At 39.3% G+C, this 17,081-nt stretch overlaps 1 pseudogene; it reads right to left on the bottom strand.

Annotated features, from left to right (window-relative positions):
- Nucleotides 1–1,829: 1,829 nt before the first annotated feature.
- Nucleotides 1,830–1,907, bottom strand: LOC124521501 (uncharacterized; annotated as a pseudogene).
- Nucleotides 1,908–17,081: the final 15,174 nt, after the last annotated feature.

Here is a 17,081-nt window from a genome sequence, read left to right on the forward strand (position 1 = left end):
AGAATTGCCATATGATCCAGTAATTCCACTACTGGGAATCTCCCCAAAGAAAATGAAAACACTAATGTGAAAAGATACACGCACATAGAGGTGGCATTAGTTACAATAGCCAAGCTATGGAAGTAACCCAAGTATCCATGGATAGATGAATGGATAAAGGAGATGTATACATACAATGGACTATTACTGAGGCATAAAAAAGAATGAGATCTTGCCATTTGCAACCACATGGATGGACCTAGAGAGTATAATGCTAAACAAAATAAGTCAGAGAAAGACAAATACCATGTGATTTCACTCATATGTGGAATTTAAGAAACCAAATAAATGAACAAAGAAAAAAGAGACAAATGAAAAAACAGACTTTAAATACAGAGAACAAACTGGTGGTTACCAGAGGGGTGGTGGGTGTGGAGGATGGATGAAATTGGCAAAGGGGATTAGGAGTTCACTTATCATAATGAGCATTGAGTAATGTATAGAATTGTTAAATCAATATATTGTACACCTGAAGCTAATATGACACTGTATGTTATCTATACTGCAATAAAAAATCTTGGACGTATTCTCTCCAGAATAGGTTTTAGGTTTAAATACCTGATTCCTGGCAGTAACTCTTTGACATTGGCCATAGCAACTTCTTTCTAGATATGTCTCCTGAGGCAAGAGAAACAAAAGCAAAAATAAATATTGAGACTACTCAAAAGAAAAAGCTTCTGCACAGCGAAGGAAACAATCAACAAAACTAAAAGGCAACCTGTGGAATGGAAGAAGATATTTTCAAATGACACATCTGATAAAGGGTTAGTATCCAAAATATATTTAAAAAAAACTAATAAAACTCAATACGCAAAAAATGAATAATCCAATGAAAAATAGGCAAAAGACATGAATGGACATTTTTCCAAAGAAGACACACAGATGGACAACAGACACATCAAAAGATGCTCAACATCACTTATTATCATGGATATGCAAATCAAAACTACAATGATATATATATATATATATGACCTCAAATATATCAAAACTACAATGATATATATATATATCCCTATATATATATCCCTATATATATATATCCCTATATATATATATCCCTATATATATATATATCCCTATATATATATATATCCATATATATATCCGTATATATATATATATCCATATATGTGTGTATATATATATATATATATACATCCATATATGTGTGTGTATATATATATATATCACCTCACACCTGTCAGAATGGCTAAAATCAACAACACAAGAAACAACAGGTGTTGGTGAGGAGGTGGAGTAGGGGGAACCATCTTGCACTGTTAGTGGGAATGCAAACAGGTGCAGCCACTCTGGAAAAGTGTGGAGTTTTCTCAAAAAGTTAGAAATAGAACTACCCTATGATCCAGCAATCACACTACTACTTATTTACCCAAAGAACACAAAAATATTAGTTCAAAGGGATAGATGCACCCTGATGCTTATAGCAGTATTATCTACAATAACCAAATTATGGAAACAGCCCAAGTGTCTATCGATTGATGAATGGATAAAGAAGTGGTATGTATCTATATAATGGAATATTACTCAGCCATAAAAAAGAATAAAATCTTGCCATTTGCAATGACCGGGATGGAACTAGAGAGTATTATGCTAAGCAAAATAAGTCAAAAAAGGAAAATATCGTATGATTTCAGTCACATAGAATTTAAGAAAGAAAACAAATGAACAAAGGTGGGAAAGAGAAAGAGAGAGAACCAAACCAAGAAACAGATTCTTAACTATAAAGAACAAAATGATGGTTACCAGAAAGGAATGGCGGTGGGGGGAAGGAGTTAAATAAGTGATGGGGATTAAGGAATGCACTTGTACTACACTTGATCTTAGCCAAAAGGCCGAGAAGCGATAAGGAGTGCACTTGTGATGAGCACCAGGTGTTGTATAAAAGTGTTGAATCACTATATTGTACACCTGAAATTAACAGTACACTGTATGTTAAATAAATTTAAATAAAATAAAATAATTTAAATTAATTTAAATAAAAATTGAAAAAAAATTACCTGATTCCTTTTGTTACTGAAAGTGAGTCACTTCCATTCTGTTTTAGGTTTCCTATCCTCACTTTTAAATTAAATAAAATTAACTTGAAAATTAAATAAAAACATTTTCAGAGAGAGAGAGAGAGAGAGCAGGGGAAGGGCAGAGAGAGAGAGAGAGGGAGACACAGAATCTGAAGCAGGCTTCAGGCTCTGAGCTGTCAGCACAGAGCCTGACGTGGGGCTCCAACTCATGAACCGTGAGATCATGACCTGAGCCAAAGTTGGACACTCAACTGACTGAGCCACCCAGGTGCCCCTCCCCACTTTTTTTTTGTTTTTAAATATGTCTTCCACTCAGTTTTCCTGAAGATAAACCATGTAACCACAGTCATGGAGTAAGATGTGTGAGATGAATCTTTCAAATTATTGAGCTATAAAGAGATGCTTAGCAGTGATGTTCTAAAGTATTTCTCAGGAAAGAAGACATTAGCTCTTTAATGAAATCCTAGAGGGCCATGCTGAATACAAAGCATTTATTGGGAGTAGACAATTTCTAAAAATTAACCAATTTACGCCTAACCAAAGTCTCCCTCTCTCCCTTTATTACTTATCAAACATTTTAGGTTAGGTGCACTTGTTAGGTGTCATACACGGTTCTAGGCACTTCACAGGTATCCAATCATTTCATTCTTATACCAACCCTATAAGGTAGGAACTATTACTATATACCCTTGGTATATGGAGCACGGAGAGATACAGCGACTTGTCCAAGATTTTCACAGATGGTGAAGAGAGGAGCCAGGATTTAACCTAGGGGAGCCTCCTTCTAGAGTTCAAGCATGCACCTACTGTACTCTGCTACCTAACCAGGGTCCAATCTGAGTCCCTAAGCCTGGAAATCCATTCACTCTCCACACTTAGGTTCAACATTTCATTGGGGCCTCATAGGCACTGCTCTTCTTGAACAACACACTTCCTTTTCCTGCAGCATGCACGCCCTGAGCACATCAACATTCAACTGTTTCAGTTCCTCTGCTCTCATCTGTCCCCCTGCTTTCTGCCCAAAGGGATCTTAGCAAGCCCAGCTCCCATCACATTTCCTGGGCATGGCAGCTTCCAGCTGCCAAGACACCTGCTTCCCAGGTATGCTTATTACACTTAGCACCTACTTGGGAATTAATCGTACCAACTTGGGGGACTGCCTTTCTGCATTGTGTCGTGTTATTAACAAATTACTTTCGTTATGTAAATATCTTATTTTCCCAAATAGGGTAAGAGCTTCTCAAGCTCAGGACTACGTATACCGACCTTAGAATCCTCCATGCAGTGCATGATGTTCAGTAACTACTGAGCTGTTCCCTATGGATGTCACTGCATTTGTACCTTTCAGGATGGCCAAAGAGCCATTTGAAGCAGACAGATTTCAGTCAGATCCTCTGAAACAAATCATTTTACTCCCCTTTAATGACCTAGTATTCTTACTCTCCCCTCAAAATAAAATAAAATAAAAATGCAAAAAAAAAAGACTAAATTAATTTTGCCAAAAAGTAAAGAAAGCAATATTTCTTAAGCACTATCTTTTTTAAATGCTCACAAAGACCCTGATGCAGACATCTGTTATCTCTGTTAGGAAAAAAAATCATTGAGAAAAATGAGGATCCGAAAAGCAGTATTTACTGGGGGCTAGTATGCTAACATGATGGTTCAAGAGCAGGGTTCTCTACTCAGGGACAGCAAACTTCTTGCTTCCTTCCAAGGGGTCAGCCTGTGGTCATCAGTCAACTGTGGTTCAGAGCAGTGGTTCCCAAAACTGTGTGCATGAGAGTCATCTGGAGAGCTTGTTAAAACACAGATGCTGTCCGCCACCACCACCCCCTCCCCCCCGCGCCCCCATTGCAGATTCAACTATTGGCCTGAGGTAGGCCAATGATTTGCATTGAAAACAGATAATGTTTCCTAGGTGGCATTTCCTAGTTGAAGCCGCTGCTGTTGGTATGGGGACTACACTTTTAGATTCTTGCTCCTAGAGAAGGAGGAAGACACTTCATATCATAGTAAGACCATTGATCTCTCCTAACATTTGTAAATTGGGGTGGGGGGGTGGGAGCTGGGTAGTCTGTGGTTTCAGCAAATCATTAGGAGCCTCTCACCCCTCCGTCTTTAGGATAATTAAAAAAAAATTTTTAACGTTTATTTATTGTTGAGAGACAGAGAGAGACAGAGCATTAGCATGGGAGGGGCAGAGAGAGAGGGAAACAGAATCTGAAGCAGGCTCCAGGCTCTGAGCTGTCAGCACAGAGACCGATGCAGGGCTGAAACTCACAAACTGTGAGATCATGACCTGAGCCGAAGTCGGATGCCTAACCAACTGAGCCACCCAGGCGCCCCTTTAGGATAATTTTATTTATTTATTTATTTATTTTAACGTTTATTTATTTATGAGAGAGAGAGAGAGAGAGAGAGAGAGAGATTGCGAGCAGGGGAGGGGCAGAGAGGGAGACACAGAATCCGAAGCAGGCTCCAGGCTCTGAGCTGTCAGCACAGAGCCTGACTCAGGGCTCCAACTCACAAACCTGTGAGATCATGACCTGAGCTGAAGTCGGACACTTAACTGACCGAGCCACCCAGGCGCCCCTAGGATAATTTTAAACAAGTACTCAAATATGAAGTTTGTAGATGGTGAGTTTGCATGGCAGGGGGTGGGTGTGCAGAATTGGGATAAAGGAGGTAGGGAGACATCTCAAAATCCCATGTGTCTCAAGTTTTAAGAATGTTCATGTCCTTTTCATTCAGTAATTCCACTTAGAGGGCTTTATCTCAAGGAAATAATCAGAGATGCTTGAAAAGATTTGTGTTCAAAGATGTTCACTGAAGTATCATTTTCACAGCCCAAAGCTATAAAAACCAAGTACTTAAAATATGCGATTGATTAAACAAATTATAATGCCATCTGAGGAGATAAGATACAGCTGTTAAAAATTATTCCTCTAAGGATATGGGAAGATAAGGAGGTAGGTTTCGAGGTGCCTGGGTGGCTCAGTCAGTCAAGCTACTGACTGTTGATTTTGGCTCAGGTCATGATCTCATGGTTCATGAATTTGAGCCCTGCATTGGAGTCTGCACTGATGGTGTGGAGCCTCCTTGGGATTCTCTGTTTCCCTCTCTCTCCCCTTCTCCCACTCATGCTCTCTCTCTCTCACTCTCTCTCTCTCTCAAAAATAAACATTTTTTTAAAAAGGAGGTAGGTTTATAATTTTATGAAGCAAAAAAGTAGACTATAAAAAAAGCATATAAAGTATCGAATATACTTACAAGTATTTATTCCTAGAAAGCAGTTTATGTAGTGGGTACCTCTGGGTGATGACAAATTTTCTCAACTCTTCGGTTTCTAGAATATCCTAACATTCTCTCAATTTCCTTCAAAGAACATGCATTATTATGCTAAGTAGAACATGTCCAAATAAACAGTTTGAGTATTTTTAAGCAACCTCTACAGCAGTGAATTTGAATTTTTCAGAAGCAGAAGTGCTGTAATGGAGAGGCATAGCATAGTAGTTAATATTTCTTGAATGCTAACCTCAGGCTAGAGGTAATATAGAGTATCTTTGTATAATTCTCACTTTATAATAATAGGTACAACATAATGTTATTTCGCAATATTGTATTTCTAGTGTGTGTCCATGCACATATGTATATAATAAAACCTGTTCTTATTCTGTATCCAGTGTACTGAAGTACATTAGCATTCAGAGAAGATTACAGTTGACGACAATCTGTTGATGAAGGTTGTAACTTCAAGGGGCAAAAGAAATCGTAGTTTTGGCTCTGTCTTTGACTGTCTTTTCACACCACTTCTGTGGGATAAACTTCCTGTCAAAGGGCTCTGGGTGTGTTGCTTCTCCTCGTGTATACCGTTTTTAGTACCGGTCTACTATTGCCCTTCAGTAGCACCCTGCTCCCTGCACAACTACATAGTTCTTCATTTTTGGTCTCTTGCTACTGCTCTGGTTTTCCTGGTTCTCTTCTCACTTCCCCCTCTGTTCCCCGCCTGCCCCATGCTGGGTCGTTGGCTTGGATATCTTCTTTGTGGCTCTTAGCCAGGTTCCTCTTTCATTCTCCATGCCTTTGACAAGGCTTAGACCAGATAGCTTCACCAGCATATCAGGCATGCTCACCATATTTAAGGGCTTCCTGAAATCTGAACCTCTTCATGAATTAGAGCACCTGGCATATAGTAGGCATTCATTCATTCCCAAAGGATATTGAGTCCCTCCACACTGGAAACTCAACAGAGATTTCTGCTCTGTGAGACTCCAACATATACCCAACACACACACACAAAGCGTGTCCACTAAACCTTGTACAGGCTGCTGTCATTCTAAATATTTTCTAGAATAATTCTAGAATCTAGAATTTTCTAGAATCTGAGCCTACACTAACCTGAAAACTGACTTTAGAATTGCTTTTTTTTTTTTTTAAATATCTGTTTAAAAACACACCTTAATCAGCATACTGGCTTTAAAACATGTCCCCAAATTATTTGATACTCTTCCTGTTGAGAGATGGGATCTGTGTTCTAGCCTATTGAATCAGGATTCTGTGTTTTCTTGTCAAATAGAGTGTGATGAAAGTGGATGCTATGTCACTGCATGAATTGAGGCCTTGGGAACTGGTAGTATCTGCTACTGTCTGTTGGGATACTCATTGTTGGAAGTCAGCCACCATGTTTTGAGGAAGCCCAAGCAGCCCATGGAGAAGCCCAGGTGAAGAGAAACTGAGGCCCTACTGAATGCCTGGCCAATAACATCAGCTTTCCAGTCATATCAATAAACCATTATGGAAGTAGATTCTCTGGTCCCTAGTTGAGCGGCAGTGTAAAACACAGCCAAGCCTCCCATGCTGAACACTGCCCAAATTACAGATTCATGAGCTAAGCAAATGGTTTTTGTGGTTTTTAAGCCCCTGTTTGATGGTGGATTGTCACTTAGCAATACAAAGCTAGAGCAATGCATGTACTTGGTTATGAAGATGGGTCTTCTGCAGATATTGTAGTGGGTCTGCATTAGTGGGGCTTCATTAGGTGGCCGAATTGCTCTGTGTAAGAAATAATAGGATGTTAGAGGATTCTAAGCCAGAAAATAAGGAGCAGAGGAAGCATAGGATGAAGGAGGGAGAGGGATGTCATAATAGGGAGAGTGGTTGAAGTACAAGTGAAGTCAACAACCAGTGAAATCATCTAACACCAGAGACACCAGAGATTATCTAGAATGGGGATATCATTGGTTTGGATTTAAGGTGTTTGCTCCTTAAAACACCTTAAGGATGCAGCTGGCTGCCATGCGATGGGAGTACCTGCTAATCTCCAACCCATGCTCCCTAAACCTTCCTCCAAATCCTGCCCTACATATAGTTTTGAGTCTGGAATGCCCAGGATTTGATGGGTGTACTGCCTTAAACTCCATGGGGGCAATGCAGTATTGAGTAACACTGTGAACACTTGACACAAAATGGAGAATGGAATTTGAGAATTCACTGGAAACAAGACCTGGAATCTACAGGTGACTCAGGAAAACATAAGGCTTGTAACTGTCCTCAACTCTTTCTTGCCCCATTACCCCCAACCCCTGGACATATGTGAGAGATCCTGGACATCTCTCTTTGTGGAATGTGGGCTCAAATATTTTGGGGGCTTTGATCAACTCCAGTTGACTAGTGGTTGCCTTAAAGAACTTGTTACAGCATTGATCCTCACTGTGCGCTCGGTCTCCAAAATGTGTGCCTCTAATATTTATGCTTTGAAGGGGACAAGCACAATTTCCTGGGCCTCCATGTGTGCCCTCAGGGACACTTGTCTAGGTTGCTCTTGGGCGTCACCAGAGCATCACATACCTTGGCAGGTGCTCCTCACAATGCTACTTAATGACACAAACAGATGTCTTCAGTTGGTCAGGTGAAATACTCTGGTACAGGGAAAGACCCATACAAGACTTCCGATCTTCAGAAGCGTAAGATGATAAATTTGTGTTGTCTTAAGCCACTAAATTTGTGGTTACCACAGCAATCAAAAACTAACACAACCTGGACGTAAAACATTATGATAGAGGATTCTAGTTAAGTGAAGGTAGGATACAGAAGAAAATCAAAATGCCCAAAGCTTGATTTTTGAGTTCAAATAGAGACAAACGATGCATGTTTTCTTTGCGGTTACTTTTACTGAAAAACAACAACAACAAAACATTTCTTTTTCAAACGAGTCCAAATAAAAGACCATTACACAAGATTGCACAATCACTTACAAATGCTGCAGTTAAAGGTAAGTAGGCCAGTCTCACGAGTCCTTGTCTAGTAGTTTTCTCCATATGCAACACACCGAGAGCGTAATTCTCCGAGCTGTTGGGCTGATTTCACAGTCCCATTGGCCAAGCTCACTGTGTTTTATAATTGAATCAGACCTCAGGTAGGAACTTTTCCACCATGATTTCTGCCTTGAGAGCAGTTTTAATTTTCACATTCTTTCCATTTACCTCTGGCTTTTTCATCGTCAGGGGCACAATCCGGCATTATCCAATGTCTTTCTCTATTTACCACACAATTTCCTCTTCTCTGTTTGGGACATAACTTCCACAGTCTTCACATTCTTTTCAACAACCACTGTCTTTAGTATACAATAATACGATTTCAATGTAAATACAGACACCTACATCCTCAAAGAGGGAGAAAAAGAAAGGACTGCCTGCTAGAAAACAGATCCAGGTAGGAAGGGTAAATTCAGGGGACCCTGGCAAGGACTGCCATTAACACTAGCTTGTGAAAAAGCAATTATGAAACTTAAAAAAAGGAAATCAAATTTGATGTGTTGTGTGTGTGTGTGTGTGTGTGTGTGTTTTATTCTGCACCATTTTGAATTAAATAGGAATAAATCTAATAATATGCTCTAGTTGCAACATGAAACAAGAATGTTAACAGCTTACAAATACTGCTGTGCTGTGAACGTTCAGTTCTCTTCTGAGACACGGGGCATACAAATGAGTCCAATTTTCAGAATCTTCCTCTGGGCCTTGTAGTCGCACGTGTCACAGATGGATGTGCTTTTTTTTTTCCCCAGAGAACCAGAGTCTGCAATTCTGATTAGATTCAAGCTCAAGGTACAATTTAGCAAATGCTACATGCTTTCTTAATGATTTTACGCACCTGTGAGGTCTACTTAGGACCCAGAAATTAGTTAAGAATATAGAAACAGTCTCTTGAAAATATATATCATATGTATATCTTCTTAGAAATTATGAAAAAGCCTAACATATTTTATGAATTTGACTTTTTATAAGTAGTTTTCTAAAACAAGCTTACACATAATTTTTCTCCTCAACAGTACTGATAAAACACAGGGCACCTTTTTCTTTCAAGTATTGGGTAAAATACTATACCCTGAGAATTTGGGGTGCAAACCTACACCTTGTAAACTGTAGAATGAAAACTCCTCAAGCACCACATAGGAAAATGTATACCATGATAGTTTTTAAACACAGAGACTATTATTGAATGTGTTTTCTCATGCACATATATATACTTATCATGAGATTATAGGGAATCTACTTAAGAATCAATACTGTCCTGCAGTCCAAAGTATTATTTCAGGTAGCGTGAGCATTCAATTTGTAGCAAACACAGACTTTCATTTCTATGAAGTATGAAAATAATTAAAATGCATTATCTCTTTAAGAGGCAACAATGATAAAGTCAAATCTGAAATTAAGAAAAAGAAATTTATATCACTAGGTATTTCCTATTGTTATAAGGATGAATTTGAACTGTGTGTTAACATTTGAGATTTGTCATAAAGATGGCAAAGCGTAATCTGTTTTAGCTTATTTACTCAGTGGTACATAGAGAGCCATATACATACAAACGTATAAAGACATATACAGACAGACAGAGAGCTTATATATTAAGTCACTAACTGCATATTTGGGCTTCATTTAATCCTGAGGGCAATTTCAGTGAGTGCTTCTAAGAAAATATATTCTTGCGGATGAAAATTTTCATACTGGTTAAAAATGTGTTCAGTTTTCCAGAAACAACTCAAATGGAGTAAATTTCCACCTGACTAACCAACAGGGGGAAAGAGGAAACGGGTCAAGTTTTCTATGGACAATGCCCTGTGGTTCCTCTGGAAAACTGAGTCACACATGTAACCCTGAGTGGAAATGGCATAAACCGGACTCTCGTTAGATTCAAGCTCAAGTCACTATTTGGGAAATGCTACATGCTTCATTAATGGTTTTGTGTACATAAGACATAAAAGGGTAGTAGTTCAGTAGCTAAAGGGACATCGTTAGGGTAATAGTTTTATGGATCAAAAGGCTTCATAGACTCTTGCTTTATTCCACGTAACTTTGGTTGAAATAGGAAGGGCACAACCACCTCATTCCAACAGCAATGCAACCTCAAGAAATAATGAAACACTGAAAATGAGGATTTAGAATTACCACGTGTTTAAAAACGTTCGTCCCTATCACTTGAGGTAGTAAATGGCCAGCAGCATTGGTTTGGTTTTTTTTGTTTTTTGTTTTTGTTTTTTTTGTTTGATGAAATAGAGGACCATAAAATTATCAATAAACAATGTGGTAGTCATAGAATACTATTTTTAAAGTTCCATTTTAACCACTTGGACATTTACTACGTCCTTGGCAGCTTCTTAGAAGATGTGGCCTCTCTGATAGAACCAATGAGTGAAAAGTTCTCTTTTCTTTCCTGGTTTCTATACTAGTTTACCTCAGTGTGAGAATTTAAGGCTCAGATCTGCTGGTGATAAATAATGATAAATAGGTTATGGGGTCCCCAGGCCCCCAGGTAAGAATTCGACCACATTTTCCAGGGAAGGAAATGTCTCTTTTTTTGAAGACCTGGCAAGCAGTTGACTACTCAGTATGATCACTGGGTTTGCCTAAAAGTCACACGCGTTTTTAAAACAGTCTTGTCAATTCCGGTACTATCCACCCAAATCCTATGTCGGTTTTGCCAGATGTGTTCAAATATTTGAGAATTCATGGTGCTTCTTTGGGCACTACAGGTTTGAGCTCTTTGAAATCGATTCTACCTCCTTGTTTTAATACTAAATGACCTCATACCTAGCCAGTCTCTCCTGAAAATGGCTGAATGTGGTAAGAGTGGTGAAAAATTAAGGCAATTCTGGGGTGACACTGCTGCTGTACCTGGGTGAGAAGACCTCCGTGACAAAGAAATAAGGCTTGCCCCAGTATGATACAAGGTCATCTTTTCTATACACAGAGGCTGTTTTATATTTCATGCTTCTTGTCTCATAGAGACATTCATTTCATTGCTCATCAGCCCATTGATGGAATTGTGACCAGAGCTGACTATTCCTGCCTCAAACCTTTTCTTCTACCCAACAGAATTTCATTTTAAAGGAAGATCCCTTTCGGGAAGGCCTTAAAAGAGAAATTGAGTCACTTTTCCTACAAGAGTCTGAGACGGGAAGCCTAACTACAAATGAGATTATGTCAATCACACAAAAATCAGTCTTAGGTTTTACTCACATCTTCAGTCATGAATAGCATAAAATTCTGTGGCTTCAAGAAAAAAATTTAAGCAGAAACCAAATACCGATGATCATTAAAATCAAAATAAGGATCTTAAAAAATGTTTTACCAGGATGACTTGCCTTTGAACAAGTAAACAGATAAGAGGAAACTCCTTAAAGACAGCCTGGGAGAACCTTCAAGTTATTCTTTTTAAAAGTAAGAAATATTCCAATGTATCATTTGTTGAGTATATGTTGGCATGCTTACTAATTATGACAAACTAAATATTTATCTCTCCAATCAACCCATCAGGACTCACTGTGAACACTCACTAAAATAACCTTCAGAATTGAGTTTCAGCGGAGGCAGTATTGAAAGTCGATGAAAGATTCTGTGATTTGGATTCTCAACATCTCTTAAAGCCATAGGGAGCAAGTGATACAATCCTAGGTCACTGCTATCTGTATGGCTGGGGCTGGAGAGAATCAGAGCCACTGAATCAGTTCACATTCCACTCTACTGCCCCAAACAGGCCACTCCTCAGACTTCAGGCAACCCTGTGAGAGAGGAGCATGCAACTATGGAGAGAGGGAATCACCGAAGAAGACAAAAAACTGCTATCCACTCATAACAAAGGTTGGATTCCAAGAGGAAAATAGGTATTTTATACTTCTCTGAGACTAAGAACTTAATATTAAATGCAGTCACTGGCTCTTCAGTATTTCAAACCATTCTATTTTAAGGCGACAGATAGTGTCATGGCGTTGTACAAATGGGAAAATTAAAACAAAGCCCAAGAATGAAAACTACTATTTTTTCACAATCACATTTGAAATCATGCTAAACCCAATAAAAGAACATGTAGAACATAACCAAGGGAATGACTAGGCTTGGCTCGTATGTGATTCAAAATGCAGACCCATCATATTTAAAAATCAAACAATCCTCACATATTCCAAGAACCCATAAGGAGATTTATAATCCAGATTATTGATTGACTGATGTGGTTTACAACAGAACCAATCTCATTCTGCTGTATGTTTTGATTGAACTATGAAAACACTGAAGGGATTGTTTGCCTAGTCACAAGTACAGAAGGGAGAGATGAAGAGAAAGCTTATATTCTGTATTATAGTATAAAAAGAAATCGTTTCACAGGGGAAAAACTGCAACCATTCAATCAGCTTAGTAAAACTAAAATAACACAAACTGTTTTAACAGGGTTGTTCAGGAAAATATAGAAACTTACACACTTGGTTTATAAGAAGCAAAAACTAAGAATAACACATGTAGAGGAAGTGTTTCAGATGCATTCTTAGTGCTGTTACAATGCAACCTTCAGATTACAGAATAGTCCATCTTCCGTCTTGCTCCTATAAACAAACATGGTCAAGAAAAGATTGTTAGACTAAAAGTAAATCTCACTTCTTTTTTTTAATTTTTCTTTTTTACATTTATTTATTTATTTTTGAGAAACAGAGTGAGACGAAGTGTGAGCGGGGGAGGGGCAGAAGAGAGAAGGAGACACAGAATCCGAAGCAGGCTCCAGGCTCTGAGCAAGAGGTCAGCACAGAGCCCGACACAGGGCTCAAACCCACAAACTGTGAGATCATGACCTGAGCCGAAGTCGGACGCTCAACCGACTGAGCCACCCAGGCACCCCAGTAGATCTCACTTCTAAAGAAGGATATCAAGGTACATTTTATTTGACTATTTGGCTAATTTCAACATTAATAATGATGAAGATCACATTTTAAATTGTAGTTGGCAAAAGTGTTTCTGAATTTCCTTAGACATTATAGTGACTTTAAGAAAGTACCCAAAGAAAAGCTTCTCTTTGAAACTTGAATCAATCAACTATTGAAAAATGATTTTAGAGTTAAATGTTTAGTTTCATTGAAATCATCCACAGCAGAGATAAAACTGTGATAGATACATTCCTAAAATATCATGCAGAAATGATATTTAAGCTAAATAGAAATATTTGAAATTTATGAGTTAGTAATCCAGTTAAGTGAGTAAACCCTATACTGAGAATTCTTATAAGTGAACAATCACTACCTAAATTATGTAGAATTTCGTACAGTGCATTTTGATTAAAATGAGACACACTGATTAGAGCCTATAACTTAGTTAAATCCATTCTATCACAAGATTAAAAGCTTACTGAAAATTAGCCTTTTCTGTTGATCTCTCTATAGTAAGTCTACTAAAACTATGCCTTAAAAAAACATTTTTTTCTGACATTTGAGAGTTGATATTTGAACATAATATTATGAAGACAGATATAGAGTGGCCTACAGGTAATATTTGTTAAGGATTAAGAACACTCTGTCATGTGAAAAATAACTTCTGAGGAGTATCAAATAACAGCGATCTAATCAATTATACACAATCAGAGTAGCTCGACAAGGGATATTTTAATCCTGTCATCTAAAAATTGACTTGTGTTAAATACATAAGAAAAAAAAAGTCTTTAAGAATAATTATGATTTCATATGTATATACTTCATGTTTGTTTATTTTATTCTTTTGTCTTCTATATTGAGGAGTGACCTCCAGGATGCAAGACACCGAGATGGGTTTGGAGACTTCTCATTTGTGAAATTTAGGTTTTTCCTACCTTAGGGCATAGAAAGCAGCAACTGGAAAAGAAAATATAATTACAAGGGGAGGAGAAGAAAATAGAAGACTAAGAAGCAGAGTATGAGATTCAAGGATCCATGGATCTGACAACCACACAGGCTGAGTCCATCGTGAGGCAAGATTTTGCAAAGATTCCCTGAACAGGCTGAGAAGATGTGGGGTGGTGGTGCGGGTGGAGATGGGCGCCGACAGCGGTGGGGTGGGTGGGAGGCGTACTCCAGGATGGTGAGAACAGCCTGAGAAACGGAGGAGAAACCTATTTATACAATCGACTGGGACCATTTTTAGGGACCCATAGTCCAGATACCGCCTTTTCATTCATTTGCAGGACATTGGCTCTGCTTCCATTAACTTCAGAGGAATTTTATTTGAAATTTTGCAAGTAATAAAGTTAGTCCGATTCTTGTTAAGGGTTGAGTAAGAAAATCCACCAGTTTAACCTATCAGAGGATCATGAAGAAGCCAGTAAAGATGAGAGGGGTGACTATACTGTGTCACCGGGCAGTTTGGCCTGGATGACTTCCCATGGTTATAGGACCAGAACACATGACAGAGTTCAGCAGTGATGCTGGGTCAGATTTTCCCTTGCTCACACAGACCTGTGCCCAGACAGAGAGGAAAATCTCTACATGCAGCTGGCAAGCTATCTGCAGAGTTGTATAACATTCTGGAAGGCCTTGATACTAGAGTACCCTGACCCGCAGCCAACGGGCCTGCCCTTAGAGATAAGCCAGCTCAAAGGGGACTCTGGGGTTGTGGGCATTGCTTTCCGTTGGGGGAAATATAAAGCAATCCTGGATACAGGCCCCTGTTGCTGTCCTGGAAGTCCGCGTAGATAAGGACCAATTTTCTGCTCTCGTGAGGGCCTGAAGGATGAGGGGGCTCTGCGGCATTTATAGGGTTCTAGTCTCCAAGGGAGACTGAACTCTTACTATGTGCCCTGAGCTGTTTGCTATGTCCTTTGTAACGGTTTTATAACTCATTCTTCCCAACACTCCTGCAAGGTATTTCCATTTTACAGTTGAAGAAACCGAGGCCCAGACATGACAAATCCCTTATGCAAAGTAATACGAGCGTTAGAATTTAAGCCAGGGTTGCCTGACCTCAAGGTGCACCTACTTGGCCTTTATTTAGTCAAAGCCCCACAGTCCCTCCTCAACTAAAATGCATGAACCCATTGGCATCCAGGAGGATCCCACTCTCACACGGACAACCTATACCCACCCCTCCCCCACATACCACAATTACCACCCTCTCCCCCATCACTGGGAGCCACAGCCACTCCCAAAGTTTCTGAAACTGGCTTGAATTCTCTTTGATGCATAAGATGTTCTAATAACTAAGGACAGCTAATTTTTAAATCAAAAGAAAAACACACATGAAGACTTAGCATATGCTAGACATTGACAGTTCAGGGTCAATTTGTTACCCTTATTCTCTTCTCTTTTTCCCCAGATAAGGGGAGAGAGACAATTCACAGCCAGAAACTGACACCTGGAGGGCAGAGAGTAAACGAAGTGGGCATACAAGGGGTCATCTGCAAGAGCATGGGCCACAGAGCTCCAAGGGCCTGGATTTCAGCTGATCTGTGGATCTGGGACAAGCTATTTTTTCATTTGTAAACAGGAATTAAAAATAGTATCTACTTACTTTCAGAATCCAATGGCATGATATGAAGTCTTGATATATAACAAATGATTAATATACATTAGCTATTACTTTTCATTTATTATTAATTTTATAGATGGTAAAAAAAACAAAAAGGTATTAATACAATTGTGGAGGGAGGCACCAAATAATAAGCTTGAGGGAAGCTACAATCCAAGAAAAGAGAAAGGGAGAAAAAGCAAAAAAGACATTAAGAAGATAATCCAACAAAAGAGCAGCTAGAGATAATAACAGACAGAGGAAGCCACAACAAAGTTAGAAAAAAATTGAAATGAACAAATCAATTCAGGAATGTGATTACAGAATGAACTGCAAATGAAATGCCAGGCTTATGGCCCCCGGCCCTGACACCTGGCCTCCTACAGGAAGCTGCAAAGAATGTGCAGGTGAGGGAGCAGGCAGGGAGCAGTGTCCTTCAGGCCACCCAGGTGGTGATAAAAACAAACCACAGAAAGAAAAGGTGAGGAGAAAGAAGGAAGCAAGGTGGGACATCCAACTAAATCAACTGCAAGTGAATGGGAAAAAAGAGTCCTAAAAGGGAATAAAATTGCCAAACAAGGTCACCTGGGTGGCTCAGTCCATTAAGCATCCGACTCTTGACTTCAGCTCAGGTCATGATCTCGGGGTTTGCAAGCTCGAGCCCTGCTTCAGGCTCCGCGCTGAAAACACAGAACCTACTTGGGATTCTTCCCACCCCCACCCCCCCCCCCCCCGCACTGCTCCTTCCCTGCTCTCTTTCTTTCTCTCTCAAAGTAAATTAATAAACATTAAAATTAATAAAAAAAAATAAAGTTGTCAAACAAAAACAAAAAGCAACGAACAGAAAGTAAATGAAATTCTCAGACCAACGCTAAAAGAAGAAAGAGATAGGTAGTGAACTGGTTGGACAGACACCAGGAAGAGGGACCACCAAAGAAGAGACCACCAAAGGAGAAAAAGAAAAGGGGAAATGAAGAGCAAGAAAGAAGCAAACTGGAAAAAGGCTCTCGCATGGGATACTTTGGGTTTTTAGTCCCAATTCTGCCTTCAGGGGCACAGTGACTCATGAAAGGTCACTTAACTGTTCTGAGCCCCAGGTTCCTCCTGTAATTTCAATGCAAGAGACAGGGTTCAACCATCTGAGGACCCCTCTAGGGCCTCCTTAGAACTTTCCAGAAACAGTTGCCCCTGCATCCAGCCCCTCTCT

Source organism: Lynx rufus, unplaced genomic scaffold (assembly GCF_022079265.1).
Source record: "Lynx rufus isolate CCGP_SWC_20201006 ecotype Redwood Valley unplaced genomic scaffold, mLynRuf1.p SCAF_3, whole genome shotgun sequence".
Classification (NCBI taxonomy): Eukaryota; Metazoa; Chordata; class Mammalia; order Carnivora; family Felidae; genus Lynx; species Lynx rufus.